Source organism: Oncorhynchus clarkii, chromosome 6 (genome assembly GCF_045791955.1).
Source record: "Oncorhynchus clarkii lewisi isolate Uvic-CL-2024 chromosome 6, UVic_Ocla_1.0, whole genome shotgun sequence".
Classification (NCBI taxonomy): domain Eukaryota; kingdom Metazoa; phylum Chordata; class Actinopteri; order Salmoniformes; family Salmonidae; genus Oncorhynchus; species Oncorhynchus clarkii.
In genome coordinates, this window is record NC_092152.1 from 16,436,124 (window position 1) to 16,456,144 (window position 20,021).

Genomic DNA, 20,021 nt, shown 5'->3' on the forward strand with positions numbered 1-20,021 from the left:
GAGAGAGAGAGAGAGAGAGAGAGAGAGAGGGGAGAGAGAGAAAGAGAGAGAGGAGAGAGAGAGAGAGAGAGAGAGAGAGAGAGAGAGAGAGAGAGAGAGAGAGAGATATGAAGAGAAAATGTACTGAATGATGAGGGGCAACACAGCTCTGAAAACCAGTTCCTCATATGAAGAACACATACACCAACATCTGCTGTCATTTGATATTTTTCCAACTAAATTGTAAGTAGGCCGACGTTGTTGAGAATTGGAGAAAACCATTCCTAATGACAGGATGGATGGTGTTTTTCCTAGAAGCCCACCTCCCCATAGCACATCTGCAACACATTTGGTAATAGCATGTCTTGAAAAAACGTCAGTATCCTCTATCCTCATAGGAAATGCGGTTGCGGGGATTTGAAATAACATATTACACTGCAGTAAGTAAACCTTTTAGGAGGTGTATGCTACATTAAATACACCCTCTCTCTTTTAAAATAAGCTACCATTTCCTTGAAGAGGAGGCAATAATGTATTTAATACCGTTTCTGAACAATCTGTGTATGAACACACACACGCACGCATACACACACAGACACACGCACAAACTCACACACACGCGGACGCGCGCACGGGCGCGCACACGCACGGACGCGCGCACGGACGCGCGCACGCACGCACGCACGCACGCACGCACGCACGCACGCACACACACACACACACACACACACACACACACACACACACACACACACTCTTTCTGGGTTCCGTTTCGCTTGAGCATCCCTATAGCTTTCCCCCATATCAACTCCTAATCCTAAAAAAACATGATATTTTTTATATGCAGAGCTGGTGTTTAGAGTTGTGTGTCGTTTGTGGAGGTGAAGCTGTTTATCTGTGTGTTGCCTGGGTGTGATTGTGGGAGGGTGAGGGAGAGGGAAGCCAGTGGCCAGGAGACTGCATGCCTCCATTTCATTGTGTCTCTAATGTCATTACAGGCAATGACTACTCTGTGTGGCACGTCAGGCTCGCCGTCTGTCAAGCTCAGATAGACACGGTGACAAATCTCTATCACTCCCTCCCGTTCCCTTCCCTCTTCCTCCCTCCCTCCTCCTCCCTCACACCCACCCTCCCCACGTCTTCGAGTAACACACAGAAGAGAATGACCTAAACCTGGGCCATCGCCTACATGTAGGTGGGCCTCTGTGCTGGTGGTGAATCATGCCAACTATTAGGGCTAATTTAAAGCTTTAGCAGCTAAAGAGATTAGCAGAATGTACATCTGGGATTAGCTTGATAGTGGTGTATCATGGTGTAATGTGTTCAAGCGTTCAAGGCTGTGGCATGTCTATGTGTGTGTGTGTGTGTGTGTGTGTGTGTGTGTGTGTGTGTGTGTGTGTGTGTGTGTGTGTGTGTGTGTGTGTGTGTGTGTGTGTGTGTGTGTGTGTGTATGCCTCCTTCTATTAACTCACGTTACAGTGTAGTCATTAGCAGACAGAGATATTTTTAAAGCTCTGCCATCATGAGAAGAGAGAACTGTCTATTGTTGAAGAGAGAAGGGAGCTGGTTGCCTCTTCATTTTTACCAGGTCTATTGTTGAAGAGTCAAGGGAGCTAGTTACCTCTTCATTTTTACACTGTCTGTTGTTGAAGAGTCAAGGGAGCTAGTTACCTCTTCATTTTTACACTGTCTGTTGTTGAAGAGTCAAGGGAGCCAGTTACCTCTACATTTTTACACTGTCTGTTGTTGAAGAGAGAAGGGAGCTAGTTACCTCTTCATTTTTACACTGTCTGTTGTTGAAGAGAGAAAGGAGCAAGTTACCTCTTCATTTTTACACTGTCTGTTGTTGAAGAGAGAAAGGAGCAAGTTACCTCTTCATTTTTACACTGTCTGTTGTTGAAGAGAGAAGGGAGCTAGTTACCTCTTCATTTTTACAATGTTTATTCTATCTGACTTTGATTGGCTTGACTGGAACAAGAGACCTAGGCGTATTGTTATAGACTAACGTCATATTATACCTCAATTCCACAGCCCTGTAGCCACTCCAAACCCAACCCTCATCCCAAACCCTCCCCCCACCCCCCACCCACTGTTAGACCCTCTATCCCCTATTCACCCCCACCCCACCCCAGTCGCCCCCAGGACCTCGTGGACAGAAAGGCAGGAAACACACACGTGGCAAACTCAACGGAAGGATGTGACATCAGCAACCACAGACAATTAAAGGTGTAAAGGTGCTTCCTTCCCTAAACTGTTCCAGAGAGCACAAAATGGGAACCAAAACTCACTGTGCTTCCCTCTCCCTCTGCCGAGAAACAAGAGAAGAGGAGAGAGAGATGTCCGATTCTTCTGCCCACCACAACCAGTCGGCTTCTTACTCTTGAGATTACCATTGAGAAGACCAATAGAGATTCCCTCCATGTCCCGTGTCATGAAACAAGGCCCTTCTAGGTGGCACAAAGCCTTCTGAGAGAAATCTCACCAGCTTTTGTCTATCAAAAGGGGAAAAAATCACCACAACCGCACTGCCCGCCATCAGATCTGGATTCCGTCATGATGCAACAGGACGCATCGTTGTGATTGTGAAACCTTAACCGAGAGGACAAACCCCTTCTTCTCTACTGTTTCTCAAAACATGTGTAAAGCCTTCCCTAAATGTTTTTTAGCAGAAAACGGGAGGGGGAAAAATAGCTAAGTAAAGGCTTTCTCAGTGATCATGTGAAATGACGGATGAAGTGCATTTCTGTGTGGCAGTGTAGGGTGACTAGAGCCCTTTTGAGGTGCAACGCTAGATGAAAGCATTGGAAGAGAGAGGAGCGTTCTTATTCATGCATTACAGGGCATCCTGTCAGCACCTTAACTGCAATGGCTTTCCTCCACACACACTGCAATCAAGTGGAAGATGGTCTGACAGCTCTAAACAGCCTCCCTGCCCATCCCTAAACAGCCTCTATGTCCAACCCTAAACAGCCTCCTTGCCCAGCCCTAAACAGCCTCCCTGCTCAGCCCTAAACAGCCTCCCTGCCAAGCCCTAAACAGCCTCCCTGCCAAGCGCTAAACAGCTTCCCTGCCAAGCCCTAAACAGCCTCCCTGCCAAGCCCTAAACATCCTCCCTGCCCAGCCCTAAACAGCCTCCCTGCCCAGCCCTAAACAGCGTCTCTGCCCAGCCCTAAATAGCCTCCCTGCCCAGACCTAAACAGCCTCCCTGCCCAGCCCTAAACAGCCTCCCTGCCAAGCCCTAAACAGCCTCCCTGCCAAGCGCTAAACAGCCTCCCTGCCAAGCCCTAAACAGCCTCCCTGCCCAGCCCTAAACAGCCTCCCTGCCCAGCCCTAAACAGCCTCCCTGCCCAGCCCTAAACAGCCTCCCTGCCCAGGCCTAAACAGCCTCCCTGCCCAGCCCTAAACAGCCTCCCTGCCCAACCCTAAACAGCCTCCCTGCCCAGCCCTAAACAGCCTCCCTGCCCAGGCCTAAACAGCCTCCCTGCCCAGCCCTAAACAGCCTCCCTGCCCAGCCCCATGAGTAGAGAATAGAGATAATAGCAGAAGCCTTCAAAGTGCTTTAAATGGAAGAAAAAATTGATACAAGGAAGTTGGTATCTGATGTGTCAGCCGTGGGGGACAATAATTTATCTTTTTCAGTCAGAGATTATTGCAATTTGTATTCTTTTATTAATTAACATGCGAGAAGACAACTTCATATTCAAGTAATTTTATTTAAAAAACAAAGGCCTGGTTATTGACTTAAAATCTACATGATGCATATGTCGAAACCTCACCCAATCAACAAACCTCTGCTACACATTTCCAACAAGCATGTTGTTGCCATGGCTTTCTATTCTTGGACCAACGGAAATCCATTCAGCACACAGTGGTCTCTTTTTTCATCTCTGTGTGCTTTGAGAGAAAAGTAAAAACCCTGTAACTCCTCTCTCAGTGGAGAGACTGTGAGGTAACAGGTAACAGGGCCTTTTAAGTCCAGTGCTGCCTACTACTGTATTCTGTTCTGAGAGGGGAGAGGGAGAGAGGAGGAGCAGGGGGAGAGGAGGAGGAGCAGAGGGAGAGGAGGATCAGGGGGAGAGGAAGAGGAGCAGAGGGAGAGGAGGAGCAGAGGGAGAGGAGGAGCAGGGATAGAGGAGCAGGGGGAGAGGAAAGGGGGAGAGGAGGAGCAGGGGGAGAGGAGGAGGAGCAGAGGGAGAGGAGGAGCAGAGGAGGAGCAGGGGGGGAGGATGAGCAAGGCGAGAGGAGGAGGAGAGGAGGAGCATGGGAGATGAGGAGGAGAGGAGGACCATGGGAGAGGAGGTGGAGAGGGGGAGCAGCAGGGGGAGAGGAGGAGCAGGGGGAGAGGAGGAGGAGAGGAGGAGCAGCAGGGGGAGAGGAGGAGGAGAGGAGGAGCAGGGGGGAGGATGAGCAGGGGGAGAGGAGGAGCAGGGGGAGAGGAGGAGCAGCATGGGGAGAGGAGGAGCAGTCGGAGAGGAGGAGCAGGAGGAGAGGAGGAGCAGGGGGAGAGGAGGAGCAGGGGGAGAGAAGGATGAAAGAAGGAGCAGCAGGGGGAGAGGAGGAGGAGAAGAGGAGCAGGAGGGGAGGATGAGCAGGGGGAGAGGATGAGCAGGGGGAGAGGAGGAGCAGGGGGAGAGGAGGAGGAGAGGAGGAGCAGCAGGGGGAGAGGAGGAGCATGGGAGAGGAGAGGAGAGGAGAGGAGGAGGAGGTGGAGAGGAGGAGGAGCAGGGGGAGAGGAGGAGCAGGGGGAGAGGAGGAGCATGAGAGATGAGGATAAGAAGAGAGGAGGAGGAGGAAGGGGGGGGGCATGGGGAGAGGAGGAGCAGGAGGAGAGGAGGAGCAGGGGAGAGATAGGGAATAGTCAGGCAGCTGCTGCAACTGAATGTCTCACTCAGCACCCGCAAACAGGGCCTATAGTGTCATACAGAGCAGGAATGGTGGACAGATAGCCACCCATCAGAGCCAAAATGGAGACAGGTGAGAACCATCTTTCCACAGTCCATTGCTGACTCCCCAAAGGATAAGGTGATTTGACACAATATGTCAACCGCTCTTTGAAAGCAGGCCAAGGGCTGTAAAACTGCAGCTGCTGCATGGGTCCAATGGAAGCAGCAAGCGAGAGAGAGCTGCCGGACAGCTGAATACTGCTCCCTGTCGCCTGCTACCTGCTCGCCTTCCTGCTTCCTTTTGCTGCATCAGCGACGTGACTTGGGGACTGTAACTACATTTTATGCATGCAATAGCTGATATGATTATCATGGATTGAGTGGCTGATGATAATCCACAATCAAAGTCGTCACTAATTGATTATGTTGGGTTGACAGGCCAGTGATATGATTTGGAAGAGAGATCATATAATATCACAGAACATTGTGAATCAGAGTGTTAAGGTAGATACAGGTTCTCCGGGTTCTGTGCCAGACTACTCGGTGAACCGTAGGCACTGAGTGAAGTAAAGAGCAGAACAGTTATTCTGACACATCAATGTTCTTGTGCCCCGGTGGAGAAAACCAGCAGTAGAGGGAACCATCATTTGGAAAGAGGAGTAAAGAGGGCTTTGGACAGAGTCAAATCATCCTTGTCAGATTGTGAAAATGAAACAGGATGGAACAGCTCCAGGTGGGGGAAGATGGACGTCAGGAGGATGGTGGTGGTGCCATGGTTAGGTAAATAGAAGCGGTTTATGTTGTGGTGGAGAAAGCTGTTCAGCTTCTCTCTCTTCCTCTCTTGCTCTCCACCTGTCTCTCTCTAACGGTGTTTTCTCCACAGCCTATGTTAGCGTGTGCAGTACATTATTGTGGATTCCCTTCCTCCGTCGTTCAACTCAAGCACACACATCTGCGAAGGGTACTGTTTTTCAGCGAAGGTCCAACCGCTGCCTCGCATCACATGGTGTCATGTAGGCCTACAGAGTCCAGGTGTAACCACCATTTAGACACAGACTGCTGGACTGGAACAGAAAACACTCCCCCAGACTTTAGTTTTACACGTATGCACACACACACACACACAAACAAACAAACACACACTATGCTTTCATTATCCCCGCAGTCACTAAGGGTTATTGACTTGTTTCAACTTATAAAGATACTGATTAAGTAAACCAACACTATTTCAGTTGTGGAACTAAGACACAGAAAGTAGGGGGGGAAACTAAGACACAGAAAGTAGGGGGGGAAACTAAGACACAGAAAGTAGGGGGGGATACTAAGACACAGAAAGTAGGGGGGGAAACTAAGACACAGAAAGTAGGGGGGGAAACGATGCAGAAAGTAGGGGGGGAAACTAAGACACAGAAAGTAGGGGGGGAAACGATGCAGAAAGTAGGGGGGGAAACTAAGACACAGAAAGTAGGGGGGGAAACGATGCAGAAAGTAGGGGGGGAAACTAAGACACAGAAAGTAGGGGGGGAAACTAAGACACAGAAAGTAGGGGGGGAAACTAAGACACAGAAAGTAGGGGGGGAAACTAAGACACAGAAAGTAGGGGGGGAAACTAAGACACAGAAAGATGGGGGGGAAACTAAGACACAGAAAGTAGGGGGGGAAACTAAGACACAGAAAGTAGGGGGGGAAACTAAGACACAGAAAGTAGGGGGGGAAACGATGCAGAAAGAATACCAGCTTCTCCCTTCAATGACTACTAGTACCCCCCCCCCCAATGACATTAGCCCAAGGCCATGTCACTAAGAACATACAAAGCACTGTCATATTCACCTAATTATGTTCTCCACCAAGGATGAACCGTGATGTTAGGAAAATTCAGCAGCTCGTGTTGGGGGGTGGGGTGAAGGGTTAGGGGGTGGGGCCAACTTGATCTTCTTTTCAAACGCAGGCAAACTTCCATGACGTCTCGTGGCAGCAAAGGATTCTAACACCAGACAACGTGGTTAGATGATGACGATCCACTGATGATTTCATCACAAGTTCTTTCTCAATCTTTCTTTTTTTCAGAAGCATTCTAATCAGCCTAATTAAAAGCTTTGTTCGTTTAGAAATCTCTGATGACAATTTGTTTCACTCTACCCTACAGCAGTGACTGTGAAGAAGAGAATTAAATGCGATCTTCTGACAGCAATTATTAAATGCTCCCTCCTGGCCCCAATTAGAGCCACAGGCTAAAGCTAACATGGCTAACACTCCAGAGTGGGAGCCAGCTTATATTCTATTACATTTTTCCCAGTTCATTTTAGCACTTTTGTTTTGTATGTGGTATTGTGTAGAGTAATATATTTTACATTATGGGATTTGACAAAGTTATTTACGCTTCCTTTTCTGTCTGTTCGTGGTGGCTGATGGAGAAAGACAGACGCAGGGAGAAAGATAGGGGGAAGTTGAGTGATGGTTTTTTTCCTCTTTGCTATTGGGATGCATCAGCATATTTGGAAACCACACAAAGGTTGCATCATCAGCTGTCTTAGTGTCCACTAAGTTCAAAAGTATGCAAGTGTTTATAGACAATATAGCTATTAGCAGTGTCTATAAAAGGAACACTCCTAAACAAGTCATAGGGGCTAGGGAGGTACAACAAGCTAACCTCTCTACAACCTCCTCTCTGCTGTAGTGTTCACACATACATTATGTTGGCTACGCTATGACAGAGGGTGGAATGTCTGGAGTTTGGAGGCAAAGATAAATCACAGAGGTAGGCACAGATCACAGACCCTGGAGTGCCTGTGTGCACTCGTGTGTGTGTGTGTGTGTGTGTGTGTGTGTGTGTGTGTGTGTGTGTGTGTGTGTGTGTGTGTGTGTGTGTGTGTGTGTGCGTGCGTGCGTGCATGTGTGTGTGTGTGATTGTGGAGGGAATTGTGGGTATACTAGGTCAAGGTTGCTTTAAACAAACTGTCATGGCAACCCCTCACATCTGGCTCCCATGGCAACATATTGGCCACTAGAAGCTAAATGCTGAGTCTGAATAGGCAGGCTAGACTGCTACTGTTAACGGTCCAGGAGATTTCAACCCACCGCCTTAACGAGACGAAAAGCTTTACGGATTGCTGTATTTCTGTCTTCTCTGCGACAATAACATGTTGTTTGCCTTGTATTTAGGTTCAAATCAATCAGCCGTCCCTCTGCTACACTCATATGGTATTACTTTAATACACTTTGCTCAAACTACAGCAATGATAAACAACACTGCTTAACATCCCTGTTTGTGTAACGTTACAGTGGTATTATGGCTTTCTCTAACAGTCTGGCCGCTCTAAAGCCAGAGCCACAGTCTGGAAATGAGACTGTGCACAGCGTGGAGGTCATTTGAAAAGAAGTAGAAGGTTGCACACTTAAACAAGGATGTCCTTCATAAATTCAACCTTCTGGGGGATTTTTTCAGTCCCTGCGCACCGTTAGGAAACCGAGTAACCTAGATCGCAAAGTGAAGAGAGAGAGAGAGAGGAGAGCAGAGAGAGAGAGAGAGAGAGTAGAGCAGAGAGAGAGAGAGAGAGAGAGAGAGAGAGAGAGAGAGAGGATTCTGAAGCCCCAACCGTGTTCCCTGCCTGGCCTGTCAGAAAAAAACGTGCTCTAGTCTGCTAGCATGATGTCAGAGTTTCTCTTGTTTTTTCTGAAGACCGCAAGCTGATTGGGCTGATTATTGGTGAGCGTTGTTGTCCTGTTGATGTTGCGCATCATTAAACTGGGATTGTTCCAGTTAGTGTTTGCTTAAGCAGGACTGATATAATGTTTCCGGGCAGAATCTCTTCCACACACACAAACAGACACACACATACACACACTGTAAACTTGAGACACACAAAGAGCTTGAATGTCCCCACATCCATCATTTAGTACTACAACATGTTGTTTCAATTCAGAGTTGGCTAGAATATAGAGTACATTTATACCAAGAAGCATATACAAAACTGACACTGAACTTTATTCATCCATGTGTCTGTGGATGAGTATATTTAAGTCTACCCACAATGATGCAAACTACAGTATATCGACAGAGATTAAAAGAAAAGCCCAGGCCAGTAGCTGAGCTGAAGCCTGTCTCTACAGCTCTCTAAGGAATGGTGGGGTGGGGATGGAGGGAGGGTAGAGGTTGGGTTGTGTTGAGTGTGAAGGGGGTGGGCGGTGTACCTACAGATCACACTCTTCTAGAGGAGCTGGAGGAGGCTGGGAGGAGGCTGGGATAAGGCTTGAGGAAGGCTGGGGAGGCTGGAGGAAGCTGGGAGGAGGCTTGGGGAGGCTTGGAGAGGGCTGGGGTGAGGCTGGGAGGAGGCTGGAGGAGGCTGGGAGAAGGCTGGGGGCTGGGAGGCAGCCCCACCAAGGCCAGACCCGGGCCAGAGCAAGGCCAAACCTCTCATTAGACGGCGGCTGGGTGCCACGCTCCTGTTTGGAGTGGTTAGGGGGACCAGAAAGGGGCAGTACTCTACTCGCCGCACCATCACAACCCGACCTCATCGAAGACGGTGCTCGTAATTTGTCACAGAAAGCAGCCAATAAACATATGTTAGGGGAAGAGGGAGGAGAGGAAGAAGAAGGAAGAACGAGAGGAGGGGAAGGCGAGTGAAAAAAGATAGCGCATGATTAAAGAGCCCGAACAGCTGCACAAAATCCAAACTACAAAAAGCGTTTTGAAAGAGACCTCAGCTAGAGTGATCTGATAAAGCTTACTGCTACTTAAACCCTACCAGGGATGATAAGGAGGAGGGGGAGGGAGAGAGAGACAGAAAAAGAAAGAATGAAAAGAGACAAACAAATATTAAATTACTGACACGCGACCACACTTCTTGGCAGAGACACTCGTCTCCTCTACTTACGTGATTATAGCGAAGGCCATTGTATCACACAAAAATGACCCCTCTTGCCAATAACTCCACTACCGCTTTGGCCAAGTTCTATTTGTAGCCCACAGCGCACCATTGTGCCTGACGTAGATCACAGCAATAAGAAAATCTGTCAAGGTACTTTTCCCCCTTTATTTGCCTCACGAAGTGACACTGTACGTGTAGCAAGGCTTTTTCACATCCTACAGATTATTTTCTTTAAAAATGTTCCTCCAGAAAGTTTGATACAACTTGTTCACATATTATGCTCCTTGCTAGCTTTCAATTCCTGGGTTCTTGAGCTTGTTTTCTCCTGTTTGTGTTGTTGTAGGAGTAGCGTGTGATGTGGAGATGTGTGATATTTTGGCTTGTTGTTGGATACCGTGGCAGGCTGAATGCATTAGCACAACACGGTGAGGCTTTGCTCAGTTGTTGTCGCTGCGCTGGCCCTGTTTCTGCAGCATGTGATCAGAAAAGATGATAGAGAAGTTGGGGCCTTCTCTGACGTTCTTCTGCTGATCTGTAGATTCAACTGCATCCTATTCTGCTTTGAACTGCTTCAACCTGCTCAATGATAAAGGACAGAGGGGACAATGGGGAACTAAAGGACAGAGGGGACGGGGGGGACTAAAGGACAGGGGGGACAGGGGGGACTAAAGGACAGAGGGGGACTAAAGGACAGAGGGGATGGGGGGGATGGGGTGGACTAAAGGACAGAGGGGACGGGGGGGACTAAAGGACAGGGGGGACGGGGGGACTAAAGGACAGGGGGGACAGGGGGGACTAAAGGACAGAGGGGACGGGGGGGATGGGGTGGACTAAAGGAAAGAGGGGACGGGGGGGACAAAAGGACAGAGGGGACGGGGGGGACTAAAGGACAGGGGGGACTAAATGACAGAGGAGACGGGGGGGATGGGGTGGACTAAAGGACAGAGGGGACGGGGGGGGACTAAAGGACAGAGTGGACGGGGGGACTAAAGGACAGAGGGGACGGGGGGGACTAAAGGACAGAGGGGACGGGGGGGACTAAAGGAAAGAGGGGACAGGGGGACTAAAGGACAGAGGAGATGGGGGGGACTAAAGGACAGAGGGGACTAAAGGGGATGGGGGATGGGGGATGGGGGGGACTAAAGGACAGGGGGGACTAAAGGACAGAGGAGACGGAGGGGACTAAAGGACAGAGGGGACGGGGGGGACTAAAGGACAGGGGGGACTAAAGGACAGAGGTGACGGAGGGGACTAAAGGACAGAGGGGACTAAAGGACAGAGGAGACAGAGGGGACTAAAGGACAGAGGGGACGGGGGGACTAAAGGACAGAGGGGACGGGGGGACTAAAGGACAGAGGGGACGGGGGGGATGGGGTGGACTAAAGGACAGAGGGGACGGGGGGGACTAAAGGACAGAGGGGACGGGGGGACTAAAGGACAGAGGGGACGGGGGGGACTAAAGGACAGAGGGGGCGGGGGGACTAAAGGACAGAGGAGATGGGGGGGACTAAAGGACAGAGGGGACTAAAGGACAAAGGGGATGGGGGATGGGGGGGACTAAAGGACAGGGGGGACTAAAGGACAGAGGAGACGGAGGGGACTAAAGGACAGAGGGGACGGGGGGGACTAAAGGACAGGGGGGACTAAAGGACAGAGGAGACGGAGGGGACTAAAGGACAGAGAGGACTAAAGGACAGAGGAGACAGAGGGGACTAAAGGACAGAGGGGACGGGGGGACTAAAGGACAGGGGGGACTAAAGGACAGAGGAGACGGAGGGGACTAAAGGACAGAGGGGACTAAAGGACAAAGGGGATGTGGGGGACTAAAGGATAGAGGGGATGGGGGGGACTAAAGGACAGAGGGAACGGGGGGGACTAAATGACAGGGGGGACTAAAGGACACAGGAGACGGGGGGGACTAAAGAACAGAGGAGACGGAGGGGACTAAAGGACATGGGGGACGGCTTGGGGACTAAACAACAGGGGGGACGGGGGAGACTAAAGGACGGGGATCTAAAGGACGGGGGGAACTAAAGGACAGGGGGAACTAAAGGACGGACTGTACGGGAGGACTAAAGGACAGGGGGGACGGTGGGGAACTAAAGGACGGGGGAACTAAAGGACGGAGTGGACGGGGGGACTAAAGGACAGGGGGGACGGTGGGGAACTAAAGGACGGTGGGGAACTAAAGGACGGGGGGAACTAAAGGACGGAGTGGACGGGGGGGACTAAAGGACAGGGGGGACAGGGGGGACTAAAGGACCGGGGGGCTAAAGGATGGGGGTGACGGGGGGGACAGGGGGGACTAAAGGACAGGGGGGACGAGGGGGACTAAAGGACGGGGGAACTAAAGGACGGAGTGGACGGGGGGACTAAAGGACAGGGGGGGCGGTGGGGAACTAAAGGACGGTGGGGAACTAAAGGACGGGGGGAACTAAAGGACGGAGTCGACGGGGGGGACTAAAGGACAGGGGGGACAGGGGGGACTAAAGGACCGGGGGGCTAAAGGATGGGGGTGACGGGGGGGACAGGGGGGACTAAAGGACAAAGGGACGGGGGGGACTAAAGGACAGGGGGGACTAAAGCACAGAGGAGACGGGTGGGACTAAAGGACAGGGAGGACTAAAGGACAGAGGAGACGAGGGGACTAAAGACAGAGGAGACGGAGGGGACTAAAGGACAGGGGGGACTAAAGGACAGAGGAGACTAAAGGACAGAGGGGACAGGGGGGACTAAAGGACAGAGGAGATGGAGGGGACTAAAGGACAGCGGGGACTAAAGGACAGAGGAGACTAAAGGACAGAGGGGCCGGGGGAACTAAAGGACAGAGGAGTCGGAGGGGACTAAAGGACAGGGGAGACTAAAGGACAGAGGAGACTAAAGGACAGAGGAGACGGGGGGAACTAAAGGACAGAGGGGACGGGGAGGACTAAAGGACAGAGGGGACAGGGGAACTAAAGGACAGAGGGGATGGGGGAGACTAAAAGACAGAGGGGACGGGGGGGAGTAAATGACAGGGGGGACTAAAGGACAGAGGAGACGGAGGGGGCTAAAGGACAGATGGGACGGGGGGGACTAAAGGACAGGGGGGACTAAAGGACAGAGGAGACGGGGGGACTAAAGGACAGGGGAGATGGGGGGGACTAAAGGACATGGGGGACAGGGGGACTAAAGGACAGGGGGACGGGGGGACCAAAGGACAGGGGGGATGGGGGGACTAAACGACAGGGGGGACTGGGGGGACTAAAGGACGGGGGGAACTAAAGGACGGAGTGGACGGGGGGGACTAAAGGACAGGGGGAACTAAAGGACGGGGGGAACTAAAGGACGGCGGGGACTAAAGGACAGGGGGGCGGTGGGGAACTAAAGGACGGGGGGAACTAAAGGACGAAGTGGACGGGAGGGACTAAAGGACAGGGGGGACTAAAGGATGGGGGGAGGGTGGGGAACTAAAGAACGGGGGGAACTAAAGGACGGGGGTTGGGGGGGACTAAAGGACGGGGGTTCAAGGGGGACTAAAGGATAGGGAGGACGGTTGGGGACTAAAGGACGGGGGGACGAGGGGTACTAAAGGATGGGGGGGATGGGGGGACTAAAGGACAGGGGGGACGAGGGGGACTAAAGGACAGGGGGGACGGTGGGGAACTAAAGGACGGGGGGGACGGTCGGAAACTAAAGGACAGGGGGAACTAAAGGACGAAGTGGACGGGAGGGACTAAAGGACAGGGGGGACTAAAGGATGGGGGGACGGTGGGGAACTAAAGAACGGGGGGAACTAATGGACGGGGGGATGGGGGGGACTAAAGGACAGGGGTTCGAGGGGGACTAAAGGATAGGGAGGACGGTTGGGGACTAAAGGACGGGGGACGAGGGGGACTAAAGGATGGGGGGGGGACGGGGGGACTAAAGGACAGGGGGAACGAGGGGGACTAAAGGACAGGGGGGACGGTGGGGAACTAAAGGACGAGGGGAACTAAAGGACGAAGTGGACGAGGAGGACTAAAGGACAGGGGGGACTAAAGGATGGGGGGACGGTGGGGAACTAAAGGACGGGGTGAACTAAAGGACGAAGTGGACGGGAGGGACTAAAGGACAGGGGGACTAAAGGATGGGGGGACGAAGGGAACTAAAGAACGGGGGGAACTAATGGACGGGGGGATGGGGGGGACTAAAGGACGGGGGTTCGAGGGGGACTAAAGGATAGGGAGGACGGTTGGGGACTAAAGGACGGGGGGACGAGGGGGACTAAAGGATGGGGGGGATGGGGGGGACTAATGGACAGAGGAGACGGGGGGGACTAAAGGACAGGGGGGACTAAAGGACAGAGGAGACGGGGGGGACTAAAGGACAGAAGAGACTAAAGGACAGAGGAGACGGAGGGGACTAAAGGACAGTGGGGACTAAAGGACAGAGGAGACTAAAGGACAGAGGGGCCGGGGGGACTAAAGGACAGAGGAGACAGAGGGGACTAAAGGACAGAGGGGACTAAAGGACAGAGGAGACGGAGGAGACTAAAGGACAGAGGAGACGGGGGGGACTAAAGGACAAGGGGGACTAAAGGACAGAGGAGACTAAAGGACAGAGGAGACGGGGGGGACTAAAGGACAGAGGGGATGGGGGGACTAAAGGACAGGGGGGATGGGGGGGACTAAACGACAGGGGGGATTGGGGGGACTAAAGGACAGAGGAGACGGGGGGGACTAAACAACAGAGGAGACTGGGGGACTAAAGGACAGGGGGGACGGGTTGGGGACTAAACAACAGGGGGGACGGGGAGGACTAAAGGACAGGGGGGACAGGGGGGACTAAAGTACAGGGGGGAACGGGGGGGACTAAAGGATGGGGGGACGGGTTGGGGACTAAACAACAGGGGGGACTGGGGGGACTAAAGGACGGAGAACTAAAGGACGGGGGGAACTAAAGGACGGGGGGACCTAAAGGACAGAGTTTACGGGGGGGACTAAAGGACAGGGGGGACTAAAGGACGGGGGGAACTAAAGGACGGAGTGGACGGGGGGACTAAAGGACAGGGGGAACTAAATAACGGGGGGGACTAAAGGACAGGGGGGACTAAAGGACGGGGGGAACTAAAGGACGGGGGGGACTAAAGGACAGGGGGGACGGGGGGGAACTAAAGGACGGGGGGAACTAAAGGACGAAGTGGACTGGAGGGACTAAAGGACAGGGGGACTAAAGGATGGGGGGACGGTGGGGAACTAAAGAACGGGGGGATCTAAAGGACGGGGGGATGGGGAGGACTAAAGGATGGGGGGACGGGGGGACTAAAGGACAGGGGGGACGAGGGGGACTAAAGGACGAGGGGACGGTGGGAAACTAAAGGACGGGGGGAACTAAAGGACGAAGTGGACGAGGAGGACTAAAGGACAGGGGGGACTAAAGGATAGGGGGGGGCGGTGGGGAACTAAAGAACGAGGAGGACTAAAGGACAGGGGGACGGTTGGGGACTAAAGGATGGGGGGACGGGGGGACTAAAGGACAGGGGGACGAGGGGGACTAAAGGACAGGGGGGACGAGGGGGACTAAAGGATGGGGGGGACGGGGGGGAGGGGGGACTAAAGGACAGGAGGGACGAGGGGGACTAAAGGACGGGGGGGACGGGGTGGACTAAAGGACGAGGGGGACTAAAGGATGGGAGGGACGGGGGGAGGGGGGACTAAAGGACAGGGGGGACGAGGGGGACTAAAGGACGGGGGGGACGAGGGGGACTAAAGGACGGGGGGGACTAAAGCAACATAAAATTGGAGATTAGGTCAAAATAGGGAAAATCCCCCAACAATGGAAGATTTTATAATGCTTCCAAATCCTTAATTCATGTATTTTGAAATATTCACTCTTATGACTATTAAGCAGATCCTAATTACCATGTGGACTGAATGAAAACGACACGAAATAATCACTCTTATTATGACTATTATGACTATTATTCAGATCCTAATTTCCATGTGGACTGAATGAAAACTGTTTCGTGATCCGAGAGATAAAAAGTGAAAAGAAAACAGCAAATTCCTACAGAGAGGCATATAAATCATGTATGTCTTTTTTTCTCTGCAGTCTTATCCTTGAAATCAACATTTAGTCATTTTCTTATTTGGGAAGTGAAGAGCTACAGTGGGGGAGTGGGAGATTTGGTTCACAAGGTTTAGCTCTGGTCCGGCCGTACAGTAGAGTGAAGGACAAGGCTGATTAGCCGTAGTTCCCGCCTCAAATCCCTCAGCTCGGAGAACAGCTGCACCGTTCACATAACCTTGCATGCCCCCCCTGCCCCCTTCCTACCCCCTTGGCTAATGATAGCAGAGCACGTCCCCTTTGCAAACAAACAGATTTTTCCACTTCACACACTCACACTGGTGGGCTCTCCTCTCTCCCTCTCCTCTCTCCGTTCCCTCCCTTCATTTTCTCATATTATTGATGGTTTTCTCCACCCTGAGAAAAATCCACAGGCCACATGACCTCAGGAACGGGCTGAGAATGATGAAGGACCCTCCCCTTCTTCCCACCCTGTCCAGTGAGCAACCCACTTACTGGGGTGGGGGTGTGGGTGGTGGGGGTGGGGGTGGGGGGTGGAAGGGGCCAGCTCTGGACCCCAGCCTCTGCTGCTGCACATTATCCCAAATAAACAGCTCATTACAGGTGTACTTAACTGAGGGGAGCTAGCGAGCATCAGAAGCTAATCCCTGTTATCATTCCAAGTGCTTCTCTACAGACTAGACTAGAGGGAAGAGGAGCCCAGGAAGGTAGGCAGCTGAACGGTAGAGGAAAAAGAGGAGGAGATGAGAGGTAGAGGAGGAGGGGGACGAGAAGGGAGGGGAGGACGAAAAGGATCTTGAATTTACTTCCGAGAAAAATTAACAAGAGCCTTTCATTCTTTCACTTTCTCTCTTCCCGTATCTCCCTCTTCCTCTCGACATCTCTCTCTCTCTCTCTCTCTCTCTCTCTATCTATCTCCCTGTGGATTTCGTACTGCTCTTCCTTGTTTTCCACAACCTCAGAAGTGGGTCATCGACAGGCAGCATTTTGAAGAACATAACAAAAACTGTCTGTACTCTGAGAACAATCCTGGGCTTCTTTAACAAGAAGCCCACTTATCAAATTAAGCTGTCAAAAGCATATGAATAACAGCCAGTACTATTCCCTTCAGAAAGGTACAAACAAATTGGAGAAAACTACTGACCAATTACTAGTGAGGCATGGTAGCCCTGGATTTGTCTCTCACTCTTCACAAGGATGCCCTAGTTAATATGATTATAACCGAGCTCAACATCACCAGCAGTTAGCAGAAGATTGATAAATATCAATCAAATCAATCCAAAGATTTCCTACATACTATATGAGAGTGTCATGAAAAAATGAAACACTACATTTGAGACCTGATCACCCAATGACCGAGTACAGTGTGAAGACAACCATTTCCTAAGGGAGGCAAAAAGAGAAAGTTAACACTCTCAGCACCATGTTAACATGGCACATGTATGTGACAGTGAAGTGAAATTAACATGACACCTCCACATAGATATGGCAATGAGCAGAGAGGACATCACCCCTCCAGTTTACACACAGAGACACAGTGGGTGTCAGAAAATACTTTGCTCCAGCTTAACCCGTTAACACTCCTCTCACGACACCACCCTCACAGCCCATTACTGCCATTATCGCTGATAACAACAACAGAGACATATGTACAATTATCACCAATTCACTCCCCTCATATTCCAAAATGTCACCCTATTCAACTATATCCAAGTCTACACGCCAAGAAGACAACAACAACGTCTCCTACTGTAGAGGAATTTCTCATTGGCTTGATACACCCTCTATGTCAGTCCCATCCTGTTTGGTAGTCCCCCAGGGGACAGTGGTGGAGTAGCCCAGCGGTGGAGTAGCCCAGCGAGGATGCACCGTAGTAGGGGAAGGATGTGACGTGGAGGCACTTGGAGGGCCTGGGACTGTGGAGGAGGGAGGCCAGCCCGGTGCTTCCACCACGGCAGGTATCCCCCATGCTTCCTCATCTATTTATAAACCATGAGCCCAGCACAGGGACAAAAATAAGACCAGGGCCATTTTAACAAACAATACTGCTCACACACACCCTCACAGTTCCACTCACAGACACGAAAACACATAAACAGGAGGTATTATGCTATATAGACAAATAGAAAGGTGTCACTGCAGCGCTGCTCAAATATAAACCCTCATCACTCCACACCTCTCTCTCTTCTTCCCCACTTCCCCACCTCTCTCCTACTGCTCAACCCTCACTCTTCTGACACGCACACACACACACACACACACACACACACACACACACACACACACACACACACACACACACACACACACACACACACACACACACACACACACACACACACACACACACACACACACACACACACACACACACACACACACACACACACACACACACACACACACACACACAGAAGGTTATTTATTTTTCCACTGGGCTTGTCCACAGTGGCAGCCAGCTGAAAGCATCCATCGGCAGAGCTCAGAGAGAGGTTGGTGGTGTTCACAAGGTTCCACTCTGCCTAGCAGGCCGGAGTTTCAAACCTTGAAGTGAAGTGGCCAGCTGGAATTTCAAACCTTGAAGTGAAGCACAATGCTGGAGTTTAAAACCTTGAAGTGAAGCACAATGCTGGAGTTTAAAACCTTGAAGTGAAGCACAATGCTGGAGTTTAAAACCTTGAAGTGAAGCACAATGCTGGAGTTTAAAACCTTGAAGTGAAGCACAATGCTGGAGTTTAAAACCTTGAAGTGAAACACAATGCTGGAGTTTAAAACCTTGAAGTGAAGCACAATGCTGGAGTTTAAAACCTTGAAGTGAAGCACAATGCTGGAGTTTAAAACCTTGAAGTGAAGTGGCAGGCTGGAGTTTCAAACCTTGAAGTGAAGCACAATGCTGGAGTTTCAAACCTTGAAGTGAAGCACAATGCTGGAGTTTAAAACCTTGAAGTGAAGCACAATGCTGGAGTTTAACACCTTGAAGTGAAGCACAATGCTGGAGTTTAAAACCTTGAAGTGAAGCACAATGCTGGAGTTTAAAACCTTGAAGTGAAGCACAATGCTGGAGTTTAAAACCTTGAAGTGAAACACAATGCTGGAGTTTAAAACCTTGAAGTGAAACACCAGGTTGGAGTTTTAAACAAAGTGCCCCCTCATTCATTATACATGCAACTCCGTACTGCAAATCTCCTGTCCGCAACACTCTCTCTCTCTCTCTCTAAGAATGAATAATGACATCACGCGCTGCATTATGGAAAAGCCATACATCAAAGCAAACAGCGAGCCAGCCAGAAAACTCTTAAAAAATGGAGAGAGAGAGAGAGAGAGAGAGAGAAAGAGAGAGAGAAAGAGAGTGAGAGAGAGAGGAAGAGAAAGAGAGTGAGAGAGAGAGTGAGAGAGAGAGAGAAAGCGAGAGAGAGAGAAAGAGTGTGCTCACAAGAGAGAGAAAGCGAAAGAGAGAGATACCCCTCTGTGCCAGGCAGTCAAACCTACACATATTTATCTGTGGACTTCCACAAGAAAGTTACACAATTTCAAACGATGAAGTAAACATCTAAAGGCATATTTCAGTGGCACAAATTCCTATATGGCACTACGAAAACTACCTGAACTTTAGCAGATAAAAGTAGGTTTCTGAATGTAAAGTAAAGTTTCTGAAGATGTTGCTGAATTTAAGAATTATTGTTTTGGCATAGAAACTAATAAAATATAACAAAATTAGTTTCTGAAGATGTCTCTTTCTGCGTTGCACAGCTCAATAAGCAGTATTTACCTGTTATTATTCAGTTTTTTTCCCCAAATGCAACAAAACATCCTACACGACTTCAGACCATGAAAGCCTCAAAGTCATTTTGGATAATTTTTTAAAATACATTGCCAGTTGTTTTAGAACATGGCAGTAGAAAAAGACTACAGTCACCAAGCCTGTCAGAGTTCTCTATCAGAGAGCAATACAAAGACAATGTCGACACGGTCATATAACACCCAGATATAGTCAGCTTTAGGAACATGTCTATCTCTCTCTTTTATTCTCTCTCCCTCTCAGTCTCTCTGTCCCTCTCAGTCTCTCTGTGTCTCTCAGTCTCTCTGTGTGTCTCAGTCTCTCTTTCCATCTCAGTCTCTCTCTCCCTCTCAGTCTCTCCATCTCTCTCCCTCTCAGTCTCTCTGTCTCTCCATCTCTCTCCCTCTCAGTCTCTCTCTCCCTCTCCGTCTCTCCCCCTCTCAGTCTCTCTGTGTCTCTCCATCT

At 50.6% G+C, this 20,021-nt stretch overlaps 1 protein-coding gene across 21 annotated transcripts in view; it reads right to left on the minus strand.

The window, feature by feature from the left end:
• The window catches only part of LOC139410663 (myocyte-specific enhancer factor 2C-like), a 109,332-nt gene that overhangs the window by 65,805 nt on the left and 23,506 nt on the right, over nucleotides 1-20,021 (minus strand). The window contains exon 1 of one of the 21 annotated variants that reach the window (XM_071156034.1): nucleotides 2,268-2,337. The exons of the other annotated variants lie outside the window; for them this stretch is intronic. The gene's annotated coding sequence lies outside the window, so the exon portion shown is untranslated. Of the gene's footprint in view, nucleotides 1-2,267; nucleotides 2,338-20,021 lie in introns of those variants that run through there. 21 annotated transcript variants of the gene reach the window in all.